Source organism: Stenella coeruleoalba (assembly GCF_951394435.1).
Source record: "Stenella coeruleoalba genome assembly, chromosome: 17".
NCBI lineage: Eukaryota > Metazoa > Chordata > Mammalia > Artiodactyla > Delphinidae > Stenella > Stenella coeruleoalba.
In genome coordinates this window covers 29086106-29103050 of record NC_137163.1, presented here as the reverse complement: position 1 = coordinate 29103050, position 16945 = coordinate 29086106, and the positions used below count along the sequence as shown (strand labels likewise).

The 16945-nt window shown below is 37.4% G+C and overlaps 1 protein-coding gene across 7 annotated transcripts in view; it reads right to left on the bottom strand.

Annotated features, from left to right (window-relative positions):
• ANGPT1 (angiopoietin 1) overlaps positions 1 to 16945 on the bottom strand; it is a 476344-nt gene that overhangs the window by 404738 nt on the left and 54661 nt on the right. For 6 of the 7 annotated variants that reach the window (XM_079901385.1, XM_079901383.1, XM_079901384.1 and 3 more), the window contains one exon: positions 5997 to 6053. The exons of the other annotated variant lie outside the window; for it this stretch is intronic. The gene's annotated coding sequence lies outside the window, so the exon portion shown is untranslated. The remainder of the gene's footprint in view (positions 1 to 5996; positions 6054 to 16945) is intronic. 7 annotated transcript variants of the gene reach the window in all.

The following is a 16945-nucleotide window of genomic DNA, read 5'->3' as shown; positions in this document are numbered from 1 at the left end:
TCTTTTATCAAAGCAAGCTGGAGCATCAAAATAAACACAATTACACATATAAAGCTAAGATGCAGAAAAATATCAGCCAGGTAATCGCTATGTTCAATTTTCACAATCACTTTGAAACAGAATTTATCATGAAACTAAATGCAGTCAGCTGCTTTTATGGAATGAAAATAATCCCACCATAAATTTTAAAAATGTATAGAAAATAAGAAAGAGGTGGAGAAAAGATGGTGGAGTAGAAGGACTTGGGAGCACCTCCTCTGACATAAACACCAAAATCACAACCAACTGCTGAACAGCCATCAGAAAAAAGACTGGAAACTACCAAAAAAGATATTCTACATCTGAAGACAAAAAGAAGCCACAATGAGATGGGAGAAGGGGCACACTGGCAACATAATCAGATCCCATTCCTGCAGGCTGGGCAGCCAACAAACTAGAAAATAATTATATCATAGAGGTGCTCCAACAGGAGTGAGAGTTCTGAACCCCAAGTCAGGCTCCCCAGCCTGGGGGTCTGGCATCAAAAGGAGGAGCCCCCAGAGCATTTGGCTTTGAAGGCCAGCAGGGCTTCATCGCAGTAACTCCATAGACTGGGGGAAATAGAAACTCCACTCTTATAGGGGACACACAAGGTCTCGTGCACATCAGGACCCAGGGAAAAAGCTGTAACTTCATAGAAGCCTGGGCCAGACCTACCTGCTGGTCGTGGAGTGTCTCCTAGGGACATAGCGGGCAGCTATGGCCCACTGTGGGCACAAGTTCTCTGTTGGAGGAGGTAGCAGGGAGTACTCATTGACATGAGCTCTCCTGGAGGCTGCCATCTTGACACCAAGACCTGGCGCCACTCAACAGCCTGTAGGCTCCAGTGCTGGGAGGCCTCAAGACACACAACCAACAGGGAGGGAACACACAGCCCCATCAATCAGCACAAAGGCAAACTAAAGTATTCCAAGCCCAGAGCAGCTTCTAAACACACCCCTTGACGTGCCCCTGCCCACCAGAAGGACAAGATCCAGCTCCAAACACCAGTAGGCAGATACCAGTCCCTCCCACTAGGAAGCCTGCACAAACCTCTAGACAGCCTCAGCCACCAGGGGGAAGACACTAGAATCAAGAGGAACTATAACCCTGCAGCCTGTGGAACAGAGACCACAAACAAAGAAGGTTAGACAAAATAAGACAGCAGAGAAGTATGTTGCAGATGAAGGACTAAGATAAAACTCCAGAACAACAACTAAGTGAAGTGGAGATAGGCAATCTACAGAAAAAGAATTCAGAGTAATGAAGGAGGAATACACTGAGATACATATTAATCAAACTGACAAAAATTAAAGGCAAAGAGAAAATATTAAAAGCAATAAGGGAAAAGCAAAAAATAACATACAAGGGAATTCCCATAAGGTAATCAGCTGATTCTTCAATAAAAACTCTGCAGGTCAGAAGGGAGTGTCATTATATTTTAAAGTGATGAAAGGAAAAACCTACAACCAACAATACTCTATCCAGCAAGGCTCTCATTCAGATTTGACAGAGAAATCAAAAGTTTTACACACAAGCAAAAGCTAAGAGAATTCAGCAACACCAAACCATATTTAGAACACACACTAAAGGAACTTCTGTAGGTGGAAAAGAAAAGGCCACAGCTACAAACAAGAAAATTACAAATGGGAAAACTCACCAGTAAAGGCAAACATACAGTAAAGGTAGGAAATCATACACACACATATGATTTCAAAACCAGCAATTGTGAGAAGAGGATAGTACAAATGCAGAATATTGAAAACGCATTTGAAATTAAGAGACCAGCAACTTAAAACTATCTTGTATATATATTGACTGGTATATCAAAACCTCATGGTAACCACAAACCAAAAATTACAATAGATAAACACACACACACAAAAAAAGCAATCCAAACACAACACTATAGATAGTCATAAAATCACAACAGAAGAGAATAAAAGAGGAAGGGAAGAAAAAAGACCAGAAAACAAATCCAAAACAATTAACAAAATGGCAATAAGAACATACATATTGATAATTCCCTTAAACGTAGACAGATTAAATGCTCCAAACAAAAGACAAGACACAGACTGGCTGAATGGATACAAAAACAAGACCTGTGTATGCTGTCTACAAGAGACCTACTTCAGATCTAGATACAGACTGAAAGTGAGGGGATAGATAAAGGTATTCCATGCAAATGGAAATCAAAAGAAAGCTGAAGTAGCAGTACTCATATCAGACAAAATAGACTTTACAATAAAGACTGTTACAAGAGACAAAGAAGGACACTATATAATGATCAATGGATCAACCCTTGATCATTGACATAACAATTGTAAATATATATGTACCCAACATAGGAGCAATATATAAGGCAAATGCTAACAGCCAAAAAAGGAGAAATCAACAGTAACACAATAATAATGGGGAACTTTAATACCCCATTTACATCAATGTACAGATCATCCAGACAGAAAATCAATACGGAGACATAGGCCTTAAATGACACATTAGATCAGATGGACTTGATTGATATTTATAGCGCATTCTATCCAAAAACAGCAGAAAACACATTCTTTTCAAGTACACAAAGAATATTCTCCAGGATAGGTCATATGCTGGGCCACAAAGCAAGCCTTAGTAAAATTAAGAAAACAGAAGTCATATCAAGCATCTTTTCTGAAGAATGCGATGAGATCAGAAATCAACTACAGGAAAAAAAAAAACTGTAAAAAACACAAACACGTGGAGACTAAAGAATATGCTACTAAATAACCAATGGATCACTGAAGAAATCAAATAGGAAATAAAAAAATACCTAGAGACAAATGACAATGAAAACATGATGATCCAAAACCTATGGGACACAGCAAAAGCGGTTCTAAGAAGGAATTATATATCAATAAAACCTTATGTCAGGAAATAAGAAAAATCTCAAATAAACCACCTAAACTTACAGCTAAAGCAACTAGATAAAGAAGAACAAATAAAACCTAACACTAGTAGAAGAAATCATAAAGATCAGAACAGAAGTAAGTGAAATATAGACAGGAAAATAGTGGAAAAGATCCATGAAACTAAAACCTGATTCTTTGAAAAGATAAACAAAATTGATAAACCTTTAGCCTGCCTCATCAAGAAAAAAAGGGAGAGGGCTCAAATCAATAAAATTAGAAATGAAAAGTGAAAAGTTACAACAGACACTAAAGAAATACAAAGGATCATAAGAGACTACTACAAGCAACTGTATGCCAATAAAATGGACAACTTGGAAGAAATGGACAAATTCTTAGAAAGGTATAACCTTCCAAGACTGAACCAGTAAGAAATAGAAAATGTGAACAGACCAATGACAGGTAATGAAATTGAAACTGTGATTAAAAATCATCCAACAAACAAAATTCCAGGACCAGATGGCTTCACAGGCAAATTCTATCAAACATTTAGAGAAGAGTTAACACCTATCCTTCTGAAACTATTCCAAAAAATTACAGAGGAAGGAACACTCCCAAACTCATTCTATGAGGCCACCACTGCCCTGATATGAAAACCAGACAAAGATATCAGAAAAAAGAAAATTACAGGCCAATATCACTGATGAACATAGATGCAAAAATCCTCAACCAAATACTAGCAAACCAAATCCAACAATACATTAAAAGGATCATACACCACGATCAAGTGGGATTTAACCCAGGGGTGCAAGAATTCTCCAATATATGAAAATCAATCAATGTGATACACCACATTAACAAGTTGAAGAATAAAAACCATATGATCATCTCAAAGGATGGAGAAAAAACTTTTGACAAAATTCAACACCCATCTATGATAAAAACTCTCCAGAAAGTGGGCTTAGAGGGAACCTACCTCAACATAATAAAGGCCATATATGACAAACCTACAGCTAATATCATACTCATTGGTGAAAAGCCATTGTTCCTCTAAGATCAGAAACAAGACAAGGATGTCTACTCTCGCCACTTTTATTCAAAATAATTTTGGAAGTCCTAACCACAGCTATCAGAGAAGAAAAAGAAATAAAAGAAATCCAAATTGGAAAAGAAGATGTAAAACAGTCACTGTTTGCAGATGACATGATATTATACATAGGAAATCCTAAAGATGCTACCAGAAAGCTACTAGAGGTCATCAATGAATCTGGTAAAGTTGCAGGATACAAAATTAATATACAGAAATCTGTTGCATTTCTATACATTAACAACGAAAGGTCAGAAAGAGAAATTAAGGAAACAATATCATTTACCATCGCATCAAAAAAGAAAAATCATACCTTGGAATAAATCTACCTAAGGAGGCAAAAAACTTGTACTCTGAAAAGTATAAAATGCTGATGAAAGAAATTGAAGATGCCACAAACAGATGGAAAGATTTACCATGTTCTTGGATTGAAAGAATCAATATTGTCAAAATGACTATACTTCCCAAGGCAATCTACAGGTTCAATGCAATCCCTATCAAATTACCATGGAAATCTTTTTTTTTTTTTTACCATGGAAATCTTTACAGATACAGAACAAAAAAACCTCACAATTTGTATGGAAACACAAAAGACCCCAAATAGCCAAAACAATCTTGATAAAGAAGAACACAGCTGGAGGAATCAGGCTCCCTGACTTCAGACTATACCACAAAGCTACAGTAATCAAAACAGTATGGTACTGGCATAAATACAGACTTATAGATCAATGGAATAGGACAGAGAGCCCAGAAATAAACGCACACACCTACAGTCAGTTAATCTATGACAAAGGAAACAAGAACATACAATGGAGGGAAGATAGGCTTTTCAATAAGTGATGCTGGAAAAACTGGACAGCTACATGTAAAGAATGAAATTAGAACATTATCTAATACCATATACAAAAATAAACTCAAAATGGATTAAAAACTTAAATGTAAGACCAGATACTATAAAACCCTTCCAAGAAAGGCAGAACACTCTCTGACATAAATCGCAGCAATATCTTTTTGGATCCACCTTCTAGAGTAATGAAAATAAAAAAATAAACAAATGGGACCTAATTAAAAGCTTTTGCACAACGAAGGAAACCATAAACAAAATGGAAATGCAACCTACAGAATGGGAGAAAATATTTTCAAACACTGTGACCTACAAGGGATTAATCTCCAAAATATACAAACAGCTCATGCAGCTCTATATCAAAAAACCAAACAACCCAATCAAAAAATGGGCAGAAGACCTAAATAGACATTTCTCCAAAGAAGACATACAGATGGCCAAAAAGCACATGAAAAGATGCTCAACACTGCTAAGTATTAGAGAATGCAAATCAAAACTACAATGAGGTATCACCTCACTCTGGTCAGAATGGTCATCATCAAAAAGTCTACAAACAATAAATGCTGAAGAGGGTGTGGAGGAAAGGGAACCCTGCTACACTGTTGGTGGGAATGTAAACTGGTACAGCCACTATGAAGAACAGTATGGAGGTTTCTTATAAACCTAAAAATAGAACTACCGTTATCATCCAGAAATCCCACTCCTGGGCATATATCCAGAGAAAACCATAATTTGAAATGATACATGCACCCCAATGTTCACTGCATCACTATTTACAATAGCCAAGATATGGAAGCAACCTAAATGTCCATCAACAGATGAATGGATAAAGATGTGGTACATATATGCAATGGAATATTACTTAGGCATAAAAAAGAATGAAATAATACCTTTTGAAGCAACATGGATGGACCTAGAGAATATCATACTAAGTGAAGTAAGTCACACAGAGAAAGACAAATATTGTATTATATCACTTACATGTGAAATTTGTATCATTTTTTAAATGATACAAATGAGCTCATTTACAAAACAGAAACAGACTTATAGACTTTGAAAACAAACTATGGTCACCAATGGGGAAAGGTAGGGGGGAGGGATAAATTAGGAGTTTAGGATTAACATATACAAACTACTATATATAAAATAATCAACAAGCACCTACTGTATAGCACAGGGAACTCTACTCAGTATTCTGTAGTAACCTATGTGGGAAAAGAATCTGAAAAAGAACAGATATATGTATAACTGAATCACTTTCCTATACACCTGAAACTAACACAACATTGTAAATCAACTATATTGCAATACAAAAATGAAAATTTTTAAAAAGAAATAGTTGAAAAGAAAAAAACAACAACAAAAAAATAAATATTTTTCAATTCTTTAACATTTTTATATTTAGACTACCTTCAGGCTTGTTTATGTAAAAGTGACCATCATATATATGCATGATCTTCATTATAAAGCCTCAAATAGTAAGAGTCAGATTTGGCATAATTTCTTTTTCCAAGCAGAACCTAACAAAAAAGGAAGAAAGGAAGGAAGAAGGAAGAAGGAAAGAAGGAAGGAAAGGAGGCAGGGAGGAAGGAAGAAAAAGAGGGGAATTCTTTTTTTTTAATTAATTAATTTTTGGTTGCATTGGGTCTGTTGCTGCACGTGGGCTTTCTCTAGCTGCAGCAAGCGGGGGCTAGTCTTCCTTGCGGTGCATGGGCTTCTCATTGTGGTGGCTTCTCTTTGTTGTGGAGCATGGGCTCTAGGTGCACGGGCTTCAGTAGTTAGGGCATGTGCAATCAGTAGTTGTGGCTTGCAGGCTCTACAGTGCAGGCTCAGTAGTCGCGCCGCATGGGCTTAGTTGCTCTGCGGTATGTGGGATCTTGCCAGACCAGGGATCAGACCTGTGTCCTCTGCACTGGCAGGTAGATTCTTAACCACTGCGCCACCAGGGAAGCCCTGGAGGGAAATTCTTAATTAAGAATTAATTAAGAAAGAAGGGAAGACTCCTAGTTGTGGCATGCAGGCTTCTTAGCTGACACACGTGGGCTTCTTAGTTGCGGCATGCAGACTCTTATTTGCACATGTGAACTCTTAGTTGCAGCATGCATGCAAGATCTAGTTCAACGACCAGGGATCAAACCCGGGCTCCCTATATTGGGAGTGCAGAGTCTTCCCCACTGAATCACCAGAACTAAGAGTCCACATGCTACAACTAAGAGCCCGCATGCCACAACTAAGGATCCCGCACGCTGCAACGAAGATCTCGTGTGCTCCAATGAAGACCCGGCACATCCAAAATACATTAAATAAATAAATAAATATTTTAAAAAAGAAAGAAAGAAAGGAGGGAGGGAGGGAGGGAGGAAGGGACTTTTATCAAAGCCCTGACTATGAACCAAAAGGGACCATCAAAGGGGAACATTAGTCTTCTTCAATAATAAAAGGGTATCAATGAGTCAAAACCCAAATTATCAATTTTAGTAGACATGCTGCCTCTTTGAATTCAGCTGGCTTACAGATACATGACTGGTCAAATCCTGTTTGTATTTATGTTGATAAGTTGTTCCTGTTATCTATTGTTAACTCCCTCAGAATATAGTGGCTTGACTATACCATTTCATGATATCTCACATTTGTCAGTCATGAATTCAGTTAGAGATTGGCTGAATAATTCTCCCTTCCACATGTTACTGACAGATTGGGCTACTCTGAAGAGTCATGACAGCTTCACTTTCAAGTCTGATTCCTTGGGAGAAATGGCTGGAAGGCTAAGGTCTGCTGAGGCCAGTCTTAGACATGGCCTCTCCAGCATGGAGTCTATCGGTAGTCAGGGTTTTTATATAAGGCAGCTCAGGGATCCCAAAAGGAGCATTCCAAGGGAGCCCAGGTGGAAGCTGCAAGACTTCTTATGACCTAACCTCAGGTGTCTAAGAATGTCACTTCTCAAGTCTTCTATCAGTCGAAACAGACATGAAGACCTGATTAGACACAAGAGGAAGGACTTTGACATCACGTTTCAGTGGGAAGAGGAGCAAAGAATTTGCGGCCGTTTTATATCTTCCACACAAATTCACATTGCAAGATATGTCAGGAAGATCCATAGCTCAAAGATACATATTCTGCTGATGCTTTACCAATATTATTTTTTGGAAAAAAATGGTTGTTTATAGTTATGTCTTCTTTAAAACTGTTCAGGTTTAAACTAGTGTAACCAATTTTTATGACATGGAACTTTTAAAGCCTTAAGCTCTTTTTTGGGGGGTGGGGGGGTTGTTCTGGGTTTTGGTTATACTTTTTAGAAAATTCTTTTCCCATTCCAAAGGCCTACCTTAGCCAAATATTAGGCAGATGTGAGGTAACTTTCTTTTCAGGCACATTGCCTTGGTAGGCCATAGATTCTGAAGGAGCATATTAGTCCTCGCAGTGTGGCTAACTGTTAAGAATATAAATATGGGGCTTCCCTGGTGGCGCACTGGTTGAGAGTCCGCCTGCCGATGCAGGGGACACAGGTTTGTGCCCCGGTCCGGGAGGATCCCACATGCCGCAGAGCGGCTGGGCCCGTGAGCCATGGCCGCTGAGCCTGTGCGTCCGGAGCCTGTGCTCCACAATGGGAGAGGCCACAACAGTGAGAGGCCCGCGTACCGCAAAAAAAAAAGAATATAAATGTGAAAATAACTTGTAACGTAAAGTACCTACATTCCGAGTACTTCTTAGACAGTATAACTTCTACCTCATAGCCACTCACAACTTAGCAAAAATCAGTTGAAACAATTATTAAAAATAGTGAATTCCTGAGATGGTCAGTACTGCCGTCCTCCAAACTTATTTGCAGTTAACTTCATCCAAGCCAGCATTGTTAAACCAAACAATTTAACTACTCATTGTTTTAATGCAGTACTGATAATTTTTCATTAAGCTGAACTTTGACATTACACCATCACCTAACATTGAAAGCCTGTATAAGACACTGCCTTTTAAAGCTCATTATTATATCTATTATTATGTGAATATAGTTGAAGCTATGGTTCAGGACACCACCTTGCCTCCTTTAGGAGAATCTGCAGGTAAAATTTCTCTCTGGCTGAGTAACAGAAATAGTTGAACCTCTCTGGAGCAACTAATTTGTCTTTATTTTGAGACTCTGAATCATGTAACTGGTTTTGGTTTCCTCTTTGCTCTGTCCGCTAAAAGTCAAATTTGTTGCCTTTCGTTGGCAACTGAGAGAATATGAACTTGAATGCTGACCTCATGCTGCAGTTTAACTCATTTTTCATAGCACTGCTTTCCCTTTTTCTAATAACTCATTTCTTTTCTTTATCTGTTTATAGTACATGTTTTTTGAAACCTGCCTTATATCTTTTTTGAAAAAAGGCAAGGAGTAAATGATTAAATTAAAATAAATATTAAATAATTGTTCGTTGAGTGTTTACTATGTTTTACAAAGAGTTTATAAGCGGTATGCTATCTTACTAGACCTTTGGACACATGTTTTACAGTTATGGGAAACAGAAACATGTATTTAATGGGTGATCCCAGCTCAGTCTAATCAGATATTGGGTGTGTGACACCATCTATACCTCCTCTAATCTATCTGAATTGAGGAGCTAGAAGAATAATTCAGGACGTTAGTAGTTGGGATTAAGAATTTTCAGGTCTTTGTAATAATCATGATTAGTGAGAAAGGAATGATATTCCCAGGAGAAAATTTCACCCTGAATAAAGACTCTGGCTTCTATATTTGGATTAAGCATTTGCTAATGTTTTAAGTGGTTGGTCTAAAATAATAGTAAACAGTAAATTATATGTTTTAGTTCCCTATATTTGCATATTGTAACTGTCATTTTAGGGGGCCCAATATCTTGCAATTAAAATATTTTCAGATTAAAGTAGTGGTTCTCAACCACAAGTAATACCTGAAGACACTTTTGGTTGTCACAACTGGAGGTGGCGGTAGTACTGGTATCTAATTGGTAGAGGCCAGGAATGCTGCTAAAAATCCTATAATGCACAGGACAGCCCCCCACAATGAAGAATTATCCGGTCCAAATGTCATTAGTGCTGAGATTGAGGAACCCTGGGGTAAAGTCACGTGCTGTGATGTAAGAACTTTCAGTTCTTAACCAATAACTAGTGTAAGTGTTTGAAACAATGTAAAACTTTTTAGAAAAATGATTGTTGGCTTTCCTTAATATTGGAGGCTTTTTGAAATTGTATCATATTTATTTCTGTACACCCAACATCTAGCATAAGGCCTGGCCTACAAAGGCTTGTAGAAAGAAGCAAAGGATGCTACTGATTTCCCATCTTTGAGGGAGTTGGCCTTTTTTCTGTGCAGGAGGTAATAGTCTACCTGTTCAACTTCCCACACTGAAGGTCCCTTTTGCCTCTCTCTTACTTGGTTCTCGTGGTAGTCAGCAATATAGAATATGTATAATTAAGGTATTAATGAGAGGGTTTGCTTGTAAATGGAATGAAATCCAGCACCCGTACAATCCTAAAACACCTGATATTTCAGAGAGACAGTCTAATAATGTATTTGTTTTCTCATAATCTAGATTGTCCCAGTACTATCCTCATACTATGCAGCCTCAGGAAGCAAAGTGCCTGAATACAATGCCCTCTGCTTGTTTGAAGTGCTACTATAAGAACTATTTGGTTAAACAGCATTTCTGTATCTCTTATGGTATTAAAGTTAGAGCCATTCTCCAGTGTGTCACATAATATGCTTTAGGCAAACCTCATGTTATTAATTCATACTCAAGATTTGTTCCAGGAAAAAAATATCTCAGCATATTATTTCTCTTGTCAAACACACACACACACACACGCAAATATATATATACATATCTCCAACTACTTTTCTTTCTTACCTTAGCTATAAGAAAAATAAGCTGCATGAAATCACTTTCTCTTTCTGAGGCAGTGTCATGAGTTGTTAAAATGACATACCCTGGAGCCAGGCTTCCAGGATTCAAATCCCAGAACCAACACTTACTAGCTGGGGACTTCACTTCTCTGTGACTCAACTTCCTCATAGACAAAATGAAGATAATAATTACACTGACTTAAGGTTACTGTTAGGATGAAAATAGTTAACTGTTAATTACTTAAAATAGTGCCTAGTACATAGGAAGCTTTTGATAAGTATCACCCACTATTATTTCTGCTTTCTTCAGACAATTCCAAGCCTGCTGGATTTTCTAGTTGCCCTCTGACTTATTAAGCTCTTAAGGGCCAGAGCCTTAGGTAGGTTGCTCACCAATGAACTGCCGATTTCTAGCAGAATATCTAACAAATAGCATGTCTTTTAAAAAATGTGACCTGAATAAAAAAGTGGAGGCTTGTACTTTACCAATAGACAGATTATAAAACATATGAAGCTTTATCCTCAAATGGGGACTATGTCCAAAGAACAAAGGTGAATCTTGTATGAGACTGTAAAAGTATAGACCTCAAGTGCCAATGAAAGACTATTATACCTACCACATTTAAGTGTTACTTTAAGTTAAAGTTAGATCAGAAGGAAATGAGACTTCACTTAATATTTGACAGAAAAATTACTTAAGAACAATTTTCACTGCAGTGTTGCAGTATCTGACACTAGAATAAAAATTTTTGCACTCTACATAATGGATGCAAAAAAAGGTGGGTCAGAAATCCTTCCCGCAAGGATTTTATAGGCCAGTGTTTATGAGGAATGCAAAGTCTAGCTACTGGGGATTTTTTAATTTCTTTTTTGTAATTATGTGATACACACACAACATTGGACATGTTCTTATTCTCTATGAATTTGCTAGTTTCAGTTTAGGAGCACTTCTATTTGAACGTAAGATAGCATACATACTGTTTGAATTTTGCCTTTTTGATAGAGTCATATCAGTGAGCACCGAATTAAATCAATGGGATTTATGGGTGCAAAGAAAAAGCTCACTACCTCACACTGTTCGTTCTCTTAGAGATTTGACTTCAGAATTGAATCATCCAAAACAATCTAATTCTTCAAAGGCCATTCGTCTGTAATTATCCAGATAACATGTAAATTACATCTTGCCAAGTGTTGGAAATAAAGTTTTTGATCCTGTCATGCATATGTCTAAGAAACCATATGATGTTTACTTAACTGAAAAACAAATCTCGCCTGCTACCTGTCAATTAATCAACCAATAACTTAGTTTCAGGCTTATATGCAGAGCTGAATCCCTACTTAGTGGAAGTGACATGGTGAGTAAGTGACGATGGCAAAGCCATCTGAAAGGATTGCACTCCTAAGGCTAGATTTCCAAACAGCCCCACATTTGACGGAAGTGATGTAGACAACAGGACAGACACTTTCAGCTCGGTGGTTAAGAAGGCACTGCAGAAATTTAAAAGATTCCAGTAATGTCTTTCTATGATGTTATGATACTTGATTACTCACTATGCTGTATTACCATGCCCATGTCATATATAAATTTCATTTCTTTCCATTTCTCTGTGGTATCATTTCACAAAATTACAGGGCTGGAAGAGAATCTGATTTTCCAACATTCAACTTGACTCTGTTACCCAATTATGATGTGATTTTAAGTACTATTCCAAAGTGTTACACCCATCATCAGACAGCTTTAGATTATTTAAAGTTTACAAAGTATAAAATGTTTGTAATTTTTTAACATGTAATGAGAATAACTGATAGTCCTTCGTGAATTGTTTTTTGATGAGCTTCCTTTTCCTGTTCCCTTAGATGATTAAGAGAAAAGTATTTCTCCCTCTCCACCTTTTTTTGGCTTTATATGTTCTTCTTTAAAGAATCTGAGGATTGCTTTAATTAAACAATAGGATGAAGGGGGAGAAAAGGGATATGTGTTAAGATTTGGCTGAATGTCAGGCATTGTGCTAGGTTTTTTGTAATATACTATGTCATCTAATTTCTGCAACACTTGTGGTTCGTATTATTATCTCTATTTTATAGAGGACTCAGAAATATTAGATTCAAAGTCATGCAGCTAGCAAGTGGCAGAAGCAGGCTTCTTCTTTAAACCTAGGTCTTCCAACTCTATGTCTAGTGCTTTTCCTAGCACAACACACATGTAGAAACAGGTCATCAGGATAGCCTCATTCTCACCTACACTCTACTAATCTAGCATGTATCACCAAGGAAGTGGTCAGGATCACTCTAATACGGTTATCATGCATAACTCTTGCTTACTTTATCCTTAAAACATTCCAGGTGAAATATAGTTCACATAGAAAAACTGCTCCCAGAAACGAAAAGGCCTAAGGAAAATGATTACGTATGAAAATTCTCTGATTGAGATCTACAGTTAAAAAGGAACTGTAGTAGCACCTCTTAACTAAGGACAGAACCCACAAGAATTCAGTATCTCATTGCACTTCTCATCTCCAGGCTCAATTTGATCTGTATGTAGAGTGAGTAAACATTATTTAATTTAATCCTTCTGAAAGAGGTATGATTATCTGCATTTTTAAGATTATCTCAAAAAAACAATATTTAAAATTAAGTAACTTGTCCAAGGTCACACAGCTAAACCTCTGTATCATACCATTAAAATCTTTCTGTTCAAGTTCTAATCCTTTTCTAGAGTTCCCGAAACATTTCTTCTTGCCATTAGCTCATTTTCACACTGTAACCCTATGGTCCTTCACCATACTTTGCTTCCTGGCAGTAAACCTCCTCATTAAGTCCACTTCCTTAAATTCTCCCTCTTGCTCTAAGATCTTCAGTTTGCTCAAAGATTCCACAGAATGTTTCCTTGAGCAGTACTGCCTAATGAAAAAGCTTTTCAAATCCTTCTCTTCCATAAACATTTTCCATGAACTTGTAATAAACAGTTGTATTTCACTTATTTATTGTAATGTATACATTCTGATTCATAGACATTCTCCTATTAGTAGCCACAAAAAATGACACATATCTTTATATATTAATCTAATAAATCTCTTTAACATTTGAACACTTCATTCACTTTGTTATTTTTGAGTTCACATTTTCTAGAGGCCAGTAATTGTGCCTGATAAGGCAATTTGGTACAAAGCCCATTAGGCCCCTCATTTGATGATAATAAATATGCCAAATGGCAAACTAGAGCACATTTATCTGCTAGGTGGTGTCCCAGGGACACTGATCTGTTCATTGAACATTTGGCACCTATTATGCTAAGTGCTCATGTGCTCTAAATGAAACATTAATTAAAACCACCTAAATTATTTGGTTTGGTTCTTCCCTAAGTTGCATGTGATTACAGGTATGTCAGGTGACCCCACTGCGTCTCAGTTTCTTCTTTTATAATAAAGAGATTAAATGATTCCTAAAGTCCCTTCTAGTGGTGTAGGTTCGATGTGGTTGTGTCACTTCCTAAACTGACAAGTCATACCTCTTAACTTTCCAAATTAGATATGGTTTAATCTTCATAGCTACGTAACTTAGAGAAAACTTCTTTTAAAAAGATACATAAATGACAAGAACTAACTTGGATGTACCGCAGATTTCACTTAGCAATATTTTTATTTAAGTGTAAATGAATCATAAACACAAGGACTGTATTTCTCCTAAAAATAAACATGCCTAAAATCTCATGATATTTTCTTGGCAAAATGCACTTAGGCTTTTAGTAAACCCAAGACATTTGAAAATCAGATGATATACTGAGAACAGGATATTCGTGCAAGATTTATACCTATAAAATGAAGTAAATTGAGGCAATATGTTGGTTATTACAGGCTAAGGAGCTCTAGTGATTTTATTCCCCTGATATTAAAGTAAAAGTAAATTTGGGACTTAATAGTCTAGTTCAAGACCCAAACCACAAAGACCTTACTACTCCCTACATTCATTACATGGACTTCTCTGCCTATTAGTTAAACAAATTCCCCTATACCACTTGTTCCCAATTGATCATTTCTTTCAGACTGACTTAACTGGACACCGACTCTTTCCATAAGTTCTCCCTGTTTTCCAAAGTGTAGAATCTCTTTTTCCAACACACCACATATTTTGGGGTTTCCAAACAACTTTCAGCTCATGAGTCCCTCATCTTCATATAAACAAACAAACAAATAATACATCTGTTCCCTTGAAGCTCTTGCCAATTGACCATACATTCTTTTTCTTTTTTTTTTTTTTTTTTGGCCATGCTGCATGGCATGCAGGATCTTAGTTCCCTGACCAGGGATTGAACCCATGCCCCCTGCAGTGGAAGCGCAGAGTCCTAACCACTGAACCACCAGGGTATTCCCCCCAATTGACTATACACTCTTTACTCAATTCTGACATTATCTTCTATTATCCTCCTGGTCATTTCCCTTGATTCAATAAAATCTTTGGCACCTGTTGAAACCATTTATTTCCTGCTATTGTGAGTAATGTCATCATCTACTGCATGACTCATCCAAACCTAAACAGAATCATCTTTGAACTTATCTTCTTTACTCCACTTGTTATCCTTCTCATGGACATACCCAGAAATGCTCCACTTCTGAAACTGGAAATGCCCTCTATCTACTCTTGAGACCACAGTTTTCTGACTTTCCCATAGATCTTTTCAATTTCATTAGACTCCAACTCACAGGTCTTTATACGTCCTCCTCTACTAGCCACTGCTTCCTTCTTTCTCCTCTACTCTCTGATCCATCACTTCTAAACTTCCCCTTCCTTGACACTATCCTTGCAAACATCTCCATCCAGAAAAGTCAACTAGGTTGCGAATGCTATTTAGTAAATCACACAACTGGGCATTGAATCAAGAGTTGAGTTCTCTCCTTCCTTCCCTAACTACTAATAGGAGAGAAGCAAGTGAGTCACATGGCAATAGTAACCATTCCTTCTTCAAGCCATTCCTCCCTTACACCTCAACTCCTAATCTATTTTCTCAATAGATAAAATGCAATTCATAAGAGAGGCAGTCCCTTGATTTCCAGAGAAAGGACAGAAAGAAAGATCAGATGATCTTTCTAAACTTTCTATCCTTGGAGTGGAGGTGAAGTCCCCTCTCCACTACAGAGAGTTGAGGAGTGGCATTATTACCAATTAACTTCCTCAAGAACCTATAAGCCCTAACAGGTGAAAGGCAAGACTTTCTTGTTCTCCTTTATAGATGTAGAACCCCGCACAATGACTAACACATAGTAGGGGTTCAAACAACATTCACTTAAATCATGAATAAATGACTGGGTAATGGTCAGGGAATTTCTGACAAATATATTTGTATCTTCAAACCACCAGCTAGCTACTTTAGTTGCACACTTTCTATATGTGGAGACCGAGATTTTGTTTCAGCAAACTATCTCAAACCATTTTCATGTGCCTTTGGTTTTAACAAAACTCAAAATATACTCTGCCAAGTATACTTCTCCATAGATTTTAAACACAAAATTCTTTCAGAGGAAATTTAATACTAATGTTTGTGATTCATTTACACTTAAATCATCAAAATATCACTTAAGAATCTCATTTGGCTGTCTAATTTTGTGCTTCCCTAACTGGATAATTGTTTGTATATTTAAGACAAAATTATTATTTGCCCTTAATTATTTAGATGATTGTCTCAATTATATACTTTGTATCTTGCATGTAGACAAGCCATAATCAAACTAAAATGCACTCTGATTTCAGGATAATTAAGTCTTTCTTTATATTTGAGGATATAGTTTTTGTATGAGAGAACTGAAACAAGAAATAAGAAGTTTAATAGTACTCTTTTAGGGCTTCCCTGGTGGCACAGTGGTTGAGAGTCCACCTGCCGATGCAGGGGACACGGGTTCGTGCCCCGGTCCAGGAAGATCCCACGTGCAGCAGAGTGGCTGGGCCCGTGAGCCATGGCCGCTGAGCCTGCGCGTCAGGAGCCTGTGCTCTGCGATGGGAGGGGCCGCAGCGGTGAGAGGCCCGCGTACCGCAAAAAAAAAAAAAAAAAAAAAGAAAATGAAGACTCAGAAAGTTTAACTAACTTGCTCAAGGTTATCCTGATTTGTTCTGAGGGAGACTGGCTCCCTGACCATTCTGCAGTACTGAACAATTTACCCAGCATGAGCACTCCCTTAGGCATCAACACTCTCAACACACAAAGCATGTCACTAATGCCTTCAGATAATGTGGTCCAATCTCTTAACTCTTCAAAAAAA